The sequence below is a fragment of the Branchiostoma floridae genome, chromosome 6 (genome assembly GCF_000003815.2).
Source record: "Branchiostoma floridae strain S238N-H82 chromosome 6, Bfl_VNyyK, whole genome shotgun sequence".
NCBI lineage: Eukaryota > Metazoa > Chordata > Leptocardii > Amphioxiformes > Branchiostomatidae > Branchiostoma > Branchiostoma floridae.
In genome coordinates this window covers 6,747,833-6,761,323 of record NC_049984.1, presented here as the reverse complement: position 1 = coordinate 6,761,323, position 13,491 = coordinate 6,747,833, and the positions used below count along the sequence as shown (strand labels likewise).

The following is a 13,491-nucleotide window of genomic DNA, read 5'->3' as shown; positions in this document are numbered from 1 at the left end:
GCCGCCAAGTTCCCAGAAAAAACTTATATCTTTAATGATATTATTGACGTTTCCTCTAATCCTTTGCGCTGCGCCCTATTCTCCAAAGTGCAGTAACCAAGCCATCATTTATTCACCCGTGAGCAATCGCCCGCTCTTTAAAACTAATAAAGAACTCCCAATAATAACCTTTGCATAATACATTGACTTATGCGCCCATAGGTCAACAAAGATCACGCCGAATTAGTGCATTTATTCTACCCGGCGCAATATTTAATATTAGATTTGGTCCATATTTGGCAGGACATCAAATTGACCGATAATGGCGATCCTCTTTGCATATTTGATGCCATTCTTCTTAATGATGAAGTGTAATATAAGGATAGGTTGACTGGGTCCCGAGTGGACGGGGAGTAATAACGCGATCAAACCAGACCGACGTGATATCATACGCTGCGTCGCTGTCGTATTAACACTTGCAGCTCGAATCTCTTGCCAAGATAATTGAAAATCAATGGACATTAGGTTGATAAAATGCAAAAAGGACACGTTGTTAGAATGCAAATTTTAAACATTGAAAGAGAGGCGATCAGCCCTCGGTCTAATTAAAACGGCGGGAAACAAACGAGGCGGCGCGCGGGACCGAGGAGACCCCGCGACCTCACGGCCCCGGCCCGAGCGCACCGACCGACGGGTCCCGGCCGCACGCCTCGCGCCGGCTCGCTGGAGCGGCTACGCGTGATGTCCCTCGCACAGCCTGCGCATAAATTCCCCCCTCCTTGTGAGGTGATTTGATTTATATATTTCATCAAGTTCGGAGGCTGCGATTAGGCGTGAAGCGGCGAGGCAAGGTGCCGGGCGCGCATTTAAGGGCCGCCTCGGAAGTGCGCACCCCTCAAGTACGGACCAACAACAAACACCGGCAACCCTTCCGGACGCTTCTTAAAGAAAACCTTAAGAAACACTCTACTGGTAAGACACGCTAGGAAGTGTCTTGTCCTCGGAGAGAAAGTTTCTCTGTGTGTGTGTGTGTGTGTGTGCGGAAATGCGGGCTTGCGGCCCTTAATTTGGCCCGGGTGATTTTCTTGGCTAAATGAAGAAAGGCTCCACCGATGCATATTTAATTGCGATCAATAGCCTATCCCGTCATGCCCATCGCGACAGACATGCGCGCTGCGCTAATCAGCCATTTTACACGGAAAATAATTAGCAGAATAAAATATCGAATTTTCATTTGGTTATTTCTAGTTTCTTTCTCGGCGCCGAGCGCTTCTCCCGGTGCGAGTAGGCGGCAGGCAGTTGTAGCGTTGTGTTTGGGACGGCAGAGTTACGGGGCATGGGCCGTAGGATCGGATCGGACCCGGGGAAAACGTAAGTTGAAGTTCACATTTTTCGGGCGGGCGCGGACGCTATTATTTAATTGGGAGAGTGTGTGCTGCTTGCTAATTGTTCCCGGGCTGATTAGACATAATTAGTGGGCCCGTTCCCGCATTCTGGGGCCGACAAGACGTCGCTACAGGCCGGGGAGCTAGCCGGGGCAGGTCGGTAAGTTGGTAGGGACACCGGACGGGGTAGTATTTCTGTGTTTACAAGTGTAAAAAGTTGACCTTTTCTTGCATGTCACATTATGGTGGTGACCCAGAGTGTTCCGTACCGGGCCCGGCGCGGGCACCAGAGGGGAGGGGTTCGATTCCCACCGCCTTCCGGGGGTGTTGCTGTTGTTGTTTACCTACGACTTTCCTCCTTTCCCCTTCAACTTTCGACCTCAAGTTAGTTGGTAGTTTCCTAGCTGGCGGTACTTTTGTTGTGGGGAAGTTGAGGGGCCGGCGGCCGGGGATAGCGGGCCCGTTGCCGGCCGGGTCGTGCCTTGTCAGCCCGCTCCGTCAACTAAATACGGCGGGATCTAGTCTTCTCCAGTGTTGTTTTTTTATGGGAAATCAACAAGGGGATGTAAATAATGGCGACGGGGAGCTGTCTAGCTGTCTGCTAGCGCCTCCACGTGGGGCTTGGCGTACTAGACAGGAGCGTACGATAGCGTATGTGTCTGTGTAAGAGAGTGTGTGTGTGTGTGTAGACTGATGAATAAGGCACGGAGTGGTGCTCTAACCCGCCGTCTAGCGTGCGTGGTGCGTGCGAGCAACACTGCCGATCTTTTGGCGGGCTTGCCGACTAGGCTGTGAGATCGATAACGCTTGTAATAAATCCACTGCCCGCCGTAAACACACTGGCCAGAGGCACGTTTTTTTCTTCCCCCAGCTGGTAACCTACAAGCTACAGCCCCGAGCCAGACTGGGAGAGACTAGAGATAGACAGTCGGTGTCTAACTGGGACTGTTCCCATGAGGGGTTTACAGATCAGGCCCTGCTTTGAGCCACCCAGCTTTCTCCCAGGGCCACACTGGGCTGCGCTGGGAAACATCGCATGTGGCTTATGATTTTTTGATTATAGCCCTCCGTGATTATGATGTGAATCGATGGACGCAGAAATCCATGGCCGTGTCGAGCCGTCCGCGGACGTACCAGCGGCGATGCTTCATTATGCGGAAACTGTTTCATCGCTCCAGTGACGTTGCTGGCGGAAAACCCACAATTGAAACCACAGACGTTCCACATTTGACATCCTGACAATCGTCTCCTCTTGTTGTTGTCTCCTCGTACGTACGTATGTACGTACGAGCGAGTGAGCGGTGCAGCGTCGTGTGAAGGTTGAGTGATTTAGCGGAAGCTTTGCGGTTGGTTAGAGGATGCTTCCGCCGTCACAGGCCAACCGTTCTTCTCTTTAATGTTAACAGATGCCTCGAGTGTTTTCCCTTCTGCCTGCTGTTATTGTGATGACTGTCGGACAGTCCGAGCAATCTTGTCATAGCGTGTGGGAGATGAGTGTCGTCATTTTATTCCCACACTAATGAGTGAAGGGCTCTGCCTCTCGATTCAAAGGTTGGGAGTCTAAACGGCTGATTATTGGGAGTCTCAACCCTCGGTTTCTCCGCTATGCAAGAATGGACACTTAACTGAGAGAGGCATTCATTCAGTGTCTTTTCTTCTGTAAATTAGTGGTCCAGGAAAGGATTGATGGTGAAGCAGTGACATACGTGGCTATTGACAGGTCCCTTTGTCGGCCATTGTCAGCGCTTGGTATCCCCGCTAAACACGCTCATTTGTGCCACATTTAAGGGGCGGCTAATCGAGGCATCGCCGTGGTTACAAAAGGAACGCTACTGGCACCCCTTCCCAAAAATCGGCGTCCATAAAACCAGTGCCCCTACCAAGATCGGGCCAGGGAATCAGTTAGTAAAAATAATGGAGTGCGGGGAAGGGCAGGGACAGGAACAACTGTCGCTGTAGTTTACTCGCACGAGGACACGATCAATAGACCCCTCGGATCGATACGTCGTGAATATGCAAATGAATAGAAGACTTCCCCCTCTTGTGTCTTCCCGGTGCCATCTCTTTGTGAGAGGCACGACGGGTGGCAATGGCGGTCCCCCGCGTTTTTGTTATGTGTGTGTGTGTATGTGTGTGTGACGTGACGGCATTTCCCTGTCCCGGAAATCGGTCCCGGTTCGCGGCGTGCGGGATAGGCGAGGCACGAGAGGGCTCATCTTCCTCCATTAAAGTTGGTGGGTTTATCTGGTGGCATGTCATCCCGTCATACGCCGTGCCTGCAATCCAATCATGTCGCGCGGTGATCCCTCATCGCGGGGCTGCCTGCACACTGACCCCTGATGCCGCCGAGATGCTGGCGAAAAAAGGGGCTTGCTGACTCTTGATTTTATGCACCATTACTCTCCGCATTAACATATAAAAAGTGGGGAAAGTGGTGGCACTGTCACATCGCTCGTCTTTACAGCGACATCTAACACCTTCCGCTGACGCATCACCGAGCATGGGAACGGTGCGCCGCCACCATGCTTTCTTTCCCCTCAGAATCTCGTCAGAATCGTTCCACATTTTACCCGATTATTCCTGTTGCCAGTCGCAGTTCCTGGTGAATTGCTTCATTCAGGGATGTCATTCTAAAGCTGTCAGTGCTAATTGTGGTATGGTTGTACCTGCCTGTCACTGTGAACCCCCCGGGAACGCAGCGCCACAGGATTGTCTCTCCCCTGGGAACCACAATCACGCTCCTCAAAACAACGATATCTCCCGCTTTTCTCGCTCGCCGCAATTCCTACGTTTGTAGTCGTACCGCAGCGGGTTTTATCACGGGTGGAAATACGGCTGCGGGGTTCGGGAAAGTTCATCCATTTTATACTGGTGTAATCTCATAACCTGTGCCTCGCAGCGACTAGGGACACTCGTGATCACATTAGGAAGGGACAGCGGCTGCCAAAGTGACAGCTGAAATATAGCCGAACATCTTGAAACGGCTGAGTGTGTACTCCTTCTAATATCTGCGTGCTAGTCCTTGCCCAGGGAGTTTAATTATCACTTGGAGAGACTGCGGTATTAGGGACGTCTGTGCATTGCTGGGCGCTCTTCTGAAATGGGATTCACTATCGTCCTTAAACAGTCCGACACAGATAAACGCTGCCCTTTCAGCTTAAAATACCACCAATCTAAAACCACAGTTTGTTTTCTGAGGGTGGAAAAACCCCTCCAGAAAGCTTACAGAGATGCCTGGCCCGAGATAGACATGCTCTTTGCCCCCTGTAATTATTTTCTTTGTGAGTGCAGTATGCAAATAAGGTGGTTTCTATGCTCGGCTGGAAACAAAATATGTGAGTTAATTACATTTGCATTCGTTGATGGCATTCCTGCTGGTCGTAGTCACTCTCCCTTAATTGGGGCCTGCATTTATATGCAAACAAGCGAGCTCAATTACTGATTTAATTACACAAAAGAAATATTGTCTGGACTGGCGAACCCAATAGTGCACAGTCTATTTTTGGGCACCCCTGTGGAGAGTTAGATGAACCAACACAAGTGGCGGTGGACAGGGGTTGTACAGCCCAGTGTCAGTCCTCCCCGAATTCCCCAAGGAATGCCAGCCTTTGTCTGGGAGATTCCCTCCATGCTGACCACTTTCACTGGACACTTTTGATTCTGTGAGTGGGGCAGGAATGGCCAGGCCGGTGTTTGCCCAGTGTGTAGTGATTACCCAGGTCAGGGTTGCAGCTGTGGTCCTCGCTGTGAGCCATTAAAACCAGGGGATAGAGCAGCTGCGCCTAATTGCATCTACATATGCAAATGACCCAGTCCGACTCATTAACCGCTGGACAAAAGAGTTCCCCGCGCGGCTTTGTGCTCCGCGCCGATGTCGTGGACGGATCCGCCGACGGGGTGCCTCTGCCGATAACTCAGACTTCAACCAGAAGAAAGAGAAATTATAATCGGTGCGGACTGATTTGGCTAATTGCACATCTAGATGTAAATGCCTGGCATGAAAGGGAGGGATTGTTTAGCTGGGAGCGTGACGGGTCTTTAGGTCGCTATGGGCACACAAAGACTTAATGACATTTGCATATGCAAATCCCCTGCGACAAGTGGTGCTCTGTTGTGCAATTTGTATGAGTGTGAGGCTGGGAAGTAAAGTGTATGTTCTGTGTATAAGGTAGGTAGGTAAGGGGTCTGTCTCCTCGGTTTGATTTTAATTTGATCCAGAGCTCTGTTGTGTGACGTCAGCATTAGGGCACAAGAAGTCAGAATTAGTCCTAATATCCACCCAGCGGTGCTGGCAGTGCCCTGTCTCTGGTGGTAATTTACCCAGCGCCCCACTGCGCAGTTATGCCTTCATGTAATTAATATCCCTCCACTCAGCTCTGCTCTGATGAAACCCCAGGAAAAACCAACAGCAGAAGCGGAGAAGGGCACTAATCGCCTGGCTCCTGCATTAGCAAATGTAAATAATGAATCCTCGTTCATTGATAATTCAAACACAACGCACTGCCACATGGCATTAATTGCCGGCGATGCCAGGGTTTCATCCAGGGTCGCTGTTTGCTCAGAACCCGACGTCGACGATTTCGGTTCCACCCCCGTTTCCACACGTCTAATTGCCTTGAACATGTTCGTCTAATTGTGTAAGCATATACAGTGTCCAAATATGCAGAGGCCAGGGCAGCCAGCCAGCTAACTACAACTGTCTCCCCCCCTCTCTCTCTCTGTATCTCCACACATGACCTTCCAATAGCCATGGGAACAACAGGGGAGGATGCTGCTCCACTGTGCTCTTGCTGTCACATGGATTTTATGAGCAAATGTCTGATTTATAGGCTGATATCTGTTCCAGACTGCAGGCTGAGGTAGGTTGGAGAGAGACCAGTACCTCTACCTTTATCTGGGAGCGTTGGGAGCAATTCTGGGTCTTTGGAGATAGAGAGCAAGTTGTGAGGCTATCCTTGACCACTTGAGTCAAACATGTTTTCAGCAGTTTGTTGAGTGGTGAAAGCTATCCCATAGAAAGAGAAAGTGAAGGTTGGGGGGGGGGGTAGTGGTATACACAGAAGGGTGCTGTCTGGTGGCTACAAAAGACCATGTGGTATGGGATGGATGATAGGTGGGAGGGGCACTGTCCAGGGATCCTCTCACAGATGTCTGGCCCGCTGCTGTTATGGGAGAAACCTGAGCATACCCAACAAGTCCACACTAGCGCTGGGTAGAAGTCAGTGCTGTGTGAAAAGTGTACCCCTTTGTTGCCTATTGTGTGGAGTTATTGGGATGTGAGGATGTCATCATCCCTGGGTGGAAATGTTGTGGTCTGTGCGGGGATGTTTTGGTCGGGGAGACGGGCTAACAGGGGAAGGGTGGCGGCAGGGAGAGGTGATGCCTCGGTCACCGCCACAGAGACTACTAAAAATTGTGCGAATTCCTCCCCGCTGCCTTCCTCCATGTGTTTCAGTGAATGGCAGGCCTCCTGTGACATCTGAAACATGTGACAACAACATGCACCCATGGCCTCTCTCCCTGTGTATTTTGATTGGCGGCGCTCTGGCAAGCCTAGCACATGATTAAGACTGCCATGATTGTTTCTTTCCCCTCTCCCTGCTTGGAAGCCCGACAGAATGGTGCTAATTTTGCACCCCGGATCCGAGCCGCCAAGCCGGCACAAAAGCCGGGGAAACATTCCCCTCTAACCATTAATTAGCCCCATTCTTTTTGACCACTTCACACTTGGGCCAGTGTTTAATGACTTGGTAAGGAATTAGAGACCAGAATAGGCCGTGGAGGCCGCATTAGTATTCCTCCAAGCCAGTGGGTAGTTAGCAACTAATTATAGACCATACCCAAACTTTTTCTCATGCTACGGGGTGCATCGGTTAGTCATCAAGTGTGTAGGGAGGACAGTGTTTTGTGTAATAGCCTGGATCCAATAAGGGAGCGCCCCAGGATTGAAGAGTCCAGATCTATTCAGCCTCCTTCCACTGCCAATTAAAACCCTGAATGGACCATTGTGCAGATTGATTCCTTATTTATTCTGAGTCGTCCTCAATGCTGGGATATTAAATTGGCCAGATATGATCATGTCTCCGCTGGCCTTGGGTTTTTTTCTCGGTGGCGGCCGGATCACCTCGTTCAATGTCCGAGGAAAGCTTCTCCCTTCCTCCACGGTTCGACAAAATGCAATTAATGCGAGAGAAACGAATCTTTCTGGTGAACGTTTTTCCGTGGCTGTCCATATTGGTGTGGGTTCTGCGGCGAGTAAGTGAATATGGACAGGTAGTTAGCGGGAGGGTCCCCAAGGGGATAACGGGTACCTACCTGATGGGTCAAGGATGTCAGCCGAGCTGCATCCTGATTGGTTGGGTTTAAGGATGTGGAGGAGGATACCCAAATGATTTCTCATCAGAATAGATTTTAAACAGAGCTTTGGCGACATTATACAAATAGAAGACAATAAAATGTAGAAGGTATGATGTAAAGATAAAATAGTTGAAGGAAGAAAAGGAGTTAGATGAAGGCTTCAGTATAGGGTGTGCTGTGAACTGTGGTATTGTGCAAAACCCCCTTGCTTGCCTTTGTATGTGTGAGTGTGAGTGGCGTATCGATGGCTTTTGAGGGGCTGAAGTGCAAGTGATAAGGTAGGAGCTGTGAATGGAGACCTCATCGTACTACAACTGCTTTAGTAAGGCACACAACAAAGCAGTTTACAATATTTGAACTGAGATCTACTTTCTATTGGAGTAAAAATAGTATTCTTGTATGTGTATTCATACCCAAAGAGCTATGAATACTAAAAATAATATTGAATACAAAAAATATAAATGATAAGGAGAAAGAAAGCTGGAAAATCTCATTCAAAATGTTTGGTCATCAATGTTATTATGGAATTGTTGCAAGATAGAAGGGAGTTTAGACGGTTCAAAAACCTACCAATACCATGATTATTTTGTAAAATTTCAAAAAGAAAAGAATGTTGCTGGGACAAAACCTGTAATATTGTTTTATTTTAAAGTGATCTAAACACTCAAAAAGAATAGACCTCTGAAATTTTGATTTCTTTATTGTTATTACCATGTTTCCATGTGGTACGAAATCCAATGTCTATTGTCTTGTAACAACCATGTTTTAACACATGTAAATTTGACTTTCCCTTTTGCATTGTCTTGTTTATTCTGTAACAGGTTTGTTTACATGGGAGTGATTGCCACTGTTTACACTTTGGTGTTGTTCACACTCTCCCTTTTATAACCCCCTGGGGGGGATGGGTAGGGGGCATAAACAAGTTATCATCTCAGAGGGGGGGATGTTTAGCATGCCTTCTCTCCCTGGGGACAGTTTACTGCTAAGTGTGGTAGGCAGTGTGGGATATGGTTGGGGGACACTTGTATGTTTCCTTTGTGTAAGGTGGTTCTTGTGGTCTACATCTACAAATTGTCAAGAAATTACTGTGGAAAAGAAGATGTTTGGCTGTAAACCTATTGTTCCACTGATAGTAAAACTTGCAAGATCCGATGAGAAGAATTGATAGGAAACAAAACAAAAGTAAAGAATTTATCAGTTTTCACTTTTGTTTATTTTTTGAAATATTGTTCATTGTGATTATGAAATATGCAGTATAAAGTATACAATTTTCATCTTAGAGACACTGTGAAAGGGACCTTCTCAGTCTATTGCATCATAGAAATACACTACAGTAGACACTAAATTGAACTAGATATGATTATAGGAGTTAGAAATAATCTGACATATTTTGATGGTCTGTATATGCTCCCCAAACAAACCTTATTTGTTGCTGTCTGTCTTGTTATCATAGGACAAGATACCTTTAGGCTAAAACAAGGTATTCCACATTTTTTAAAGAATTATCTTTTACCCAATCTTTAAATGTAGTCCACAGGTTGTCAGTACTTTTTCTTATCTATGTAATGTTGGGGCAGAAATTTAGGATATACCCTCTTTTATCTAATAAAAATAATTCCCAGTCAAAATATTTCCTATGGGTTACAGGTTGCACATCTATAACTGACCCAGACAGACTGATACTAGTGATAGCTATTTTTGTTGACCAGTCTTGTTCTTGAAGTTCTTCTACTATCACAGACACACTGAAAATACAAATATGCGTGTTCTATTCTAATTCCCTTTTTATACATAGAAAAATAATTCCTAGTTACGTAAATATTTCCTTGTGCCATAGTGATGTGGTTATAGCAGCTATACCTAGCCCAGACTGACAGCTATTTGGGTTTACCACAGTCTTTTGTTCTTACAATTCTGCTACCAACTGACTGTACAAATGTAGGTGTTATAATTCTTTTCTGCCCATAGATTCCCAGCCAGATATTTCCTTGTGCTATGGAGTTGTGGTTACAGCACCTATAACTGGACCAGACTGACAGCTATTTAGGTTGACCACAGTCTTAAATGTTCTTACAATTCTGGTACCAACACAAACAGACAAAGCCACTTTTGGGTGTTATAATTCTTTTCTGTTCGTAGATTCCCAGCCAGATATTTCCTTGTGCTAAAGAGTTGTGGTTACAGCACCTATAACTGGCCCAGACTGACAGCTATTTGGGGTGACCACAGTCTTTTGTTGTTGGTTAGCCTGGGGGTTTGAGACTGGATTGTGGGTCAGCCTGCACTGATCCTGGTCAGGTGGTGTTTTGGGTCAGCAGGCCTGTCTAACTGTCCACCACACCAACAACACAGTAACCAGAGAAGGTTTTATCTGTCTTTCCAAGGCCACACCAATTTATTTCCTTACTTCTTAGACATTTGAGATAACAATTTAGCAAGAAGACATCAAGAAAAGAGAGCAGTTTGAAGAAGACTTGACTCACACTCTATCTACTCCAGTAAAACTCTGTGTACCTAACGTACAAGCCCCCCACTCTACTTTCATTCAAGTGGAGATGATCTGATCTTTGTTTCTGATGATGCCACATCAACGGTATGCCTTAATTCTGAGGCAGTAATATTTTAGATTCAAGAAAATAGTTTTCTTCAAACTGACTGTGAACAAAACTTGTATTTGACTTAATTTACTCCCTGAAACTGTGTATTATGAATGCAAGATACACTCTGAAAACTGAGTTTACATGTTGATTTTTCAGTTCAGTGAGTGAAACTGGAGAAGGTCTAATCTGTCCCTCTAACACAAGCAAAGTTAACTCACCACTGACTTTCCTGTTGTATTTCAGTCATCCTCCCAAAGATTTAGTTGAAAATTTGGTAAGTTGATCTTGCTTGTGTTGGAAAGACTTTCATCATGTTTCCAACCATCACAGTTGAGCTTTCATTCTGATGAAACTGGAGATCAGAATCAGGATTAAATGTGGCCAGGAATTTATCCTAACCCCTCTTGAACAGTTGTAAAAATAGTTGGGTTTACAAATGCAGAAAATAGTTTTGCACTTTTAACAAGAGTTATGGATAAACATCAGCTGTGTGGAGACGTGTTGAGTGGTCATATTTATTATCTTCATTTTCTCTCCCCACGATTGAGATAATAGGAAGTGGCAAGCTGGTGTCCATATTGAATATTTTTTGCAGATTATAATTAGAGAGGCCTGGGAAAAATTGAGGCACTTCAAGGTGTTTTGTTTGCTCGTAATTTTTCTGCTGGCTAATTATCAAAAACATCTGTTTATGGTTGGCCGACATTCCCAGAGAAATACTTTCACCATTTTGAGGTAGCTAGGAAGTGGCAGACATTCTGAGAAGATCCAGTTATTCCAACAGTGCCGTCGTCAGTCAGAATTCAGTGAGTTTGGCTCTCTTTTTCTGTTGTAGTAATGCTGAAGTTGATCGTAATCTTGTAGGATGTTGCCTAGGCTGTACCAATGTTATTTCCTGGTTGTCAGACATAGGAAAATAATTGTTCAAGTCTACATTTTGAGAGAGAGAAAAAGAATGAATGAAGAAAATGTATACTATTGCTTATAGCTCGTTATTATGTTCAAATCAAAAGAATGCAGATTTATTATAAATGGTTCCATGTATTTTCATTTTTATTTATACAACCTAGGCGGTAGCCTGGGTTGCACCGATGTATTTCCATTCTTGTCAAAATAAACTCAAGCTTTAGCAAGACAAGACCCTGCAAATGTGTAGCCAGGCAGCAATTATTTAATAGTTAACCTTCTCGCTAATACTGCCTAATATCCATATCCTATATGAATTTAGTTCCCAAAGACTGTCACAGCAAGGGTTAGGTTAAAGTTAGGAGAAGATAGCAACCCTTGGAATCACACTGAGCTATATCTATGAAAAATTCCTTTCTAGTTTGATAACCAGGGAACGAAATTATCCCTTCTTTGCGACCTATTGTTTAGAGAGGAAGGACCAAGGGGCCCCATGCTGTTCTGTGGTGTGGAGAAATAGTAGGTCAGAGGTCATGCTCCAAAGGGTTGACCTTTGTGACCTGTGCTGGGCTCCTGGTGGGTTGTGGGACTGAAACACCCAGACCAGTCCCAGACTGCTGGCATTATTTAAAAGTTTGCCACGTGAGTTGACGAACCCTTTCTGTTATGCCTGATACTAGTGGTAGAGTCTGAAATTGTCCCTTTTTTCGGGTGCATAGATTCGGCCTGTGTTTCGTTGATAACAAAATAATATGTTTTGAGGAACTTTATTACATGTTTCTGCCCGAAGGCTCTTTGCGAAGGCAAGAAATTGGGAAGGGAAAGAAGGTATAGAGATCGCTTCACTGCTCTGCTGGTGGTTTTGCACAAAGATAATGAATATTTTAAGGTGTAATTTCCGCTTGTGTTGACATGGTGTGATAACCTATTTCTGCTTCCCCCACAGAATGGTTAAACGCACTTGAAAAGAGATAGTGCGGTGTGTTGTCATGTGTGTGCTATAATCTGCTATTAGGAAGTTTTCCTTCCAAGTTGTGAACCTTGGTGATTTGGTAATCTGTCAGTAGTGTCAGTAGTCACAGCTGTCCTTGCCTACTTAATTCCTAACTAGAACACATCAATTTTTGTGTGTTTTTATCACTCATTTGGCACATTAGATGACTGGTCACTGGTTTGGAAAATCTTTTTGCAGATTTCGTATCAAGGATGCACCATTTTGGAACCACAACATGTCACCTTTTTGTTATAATTATAGAAAAAAACATGCTTTATTCCAGTTTGTGGTACTTGGTCTCCCTCGTGGCAGGGCTACTATTATGGGATTTATTGCAAAATGTTGTTGCATAAATATAGATCTACTGTAATGTTATGTTATCATATAGGTTTAATGTTTGACAAACTTGCATGAAAAATTTGATTTTTTTATTGATCATCTGGAACTGATTAGAAATGCTTGCAGACTCCATAATGATGATAATGATGATGGTTTAGAGCCTATGGGTTTGGTTGGTGGTTTAGTTACAAATGAAAAAAGCCATATCCCTGGGTATTCTAGTGTACCCATAAGTCCTAGTTTGTATATATATATATGTGTGTTGTAGGTTGCCTAGCAACAGATCAGCTGGATAGGTGAGAGAAGTTCAAGGGCACCTTCCTCACACAGAGGCTGATGACATTGGCTTTTCTGTCAGTTATGACTTGTTGATAATAAATATGGGAAGGGCTTTCAAAATTGACTGCGTCCATACCGTCTAAGCTTGACATGTATGATGTAAGGTGGTTACAACAAAAAAGGGAACAAACTTATATCAGTTTGATGTCTGGGTGGAAGGTCATGACCCTTACAGTAAGGGTCACCTCCTTATTTCTTTGTGTTTACAGCATCAATGGGACGCTGTCACTTGGGTGTGCCAGGGTCAGGTTTGATTAGAACAAGGCTTGGTAATCAGGATATAGTGTTAAAGGGGAAGGTAAGAACTTGTCTCCACTGGACATCTTTGCCAAAGGCCGCGACCCTGACCGTGGGGGCGGCCATGTTTGTGTGGTGCATGAGGTCATGACCCTGGCCATGGGGGCGGCCATGTTTGAGTGGAGTGGGAGGTCGTGACCCTGGCCATGGGGGCGGCCATGTTTGTGTGGCGTTGGTCAGTAGGAAACAATCCCCTCAGTGTGCGACATAGCCTTGTCCGTGTCAGAGGTCATGAGAATGGTCAGGGTGTACCAGGACTTTTGTTTCTACTGACCTTTTCCTGGTATTAATGAGA

At 45.5% G+C, this 13,491-nt stretch overlaps 1 protein-coding gene across 3 annotated transcripts in view; it reads left to right on the top strand.

Annotated features, from left to right (window-relative positions):
* Positions 1 to 1,151: 1,151 nt before the first annotated feature.
* LOC118418692 (zinc finger homeobox protein 4-like) overlaps positions 1,152 to 13,491 on the top strand; it is a 114,396-nt gene continuing 102,056 nt past the window's right edge. The window contains exon 1 of one of the 3 annotated variants that reach the window (XM_035824737.1): positions 1,152 to 1,350. The gene's annotated coding sequence lies outside the window, so the exon portion shown is untranslated. Of the gene's footprint in view, positions 1,351 to 1,407; positions 1,525 to 6,098; positions 6,224 to 13,491 lie in introns of those variants that run through there. The other 2 variants (XM_035824738.1, XM_035824739.1) reach the window with 2 other exon arrangements.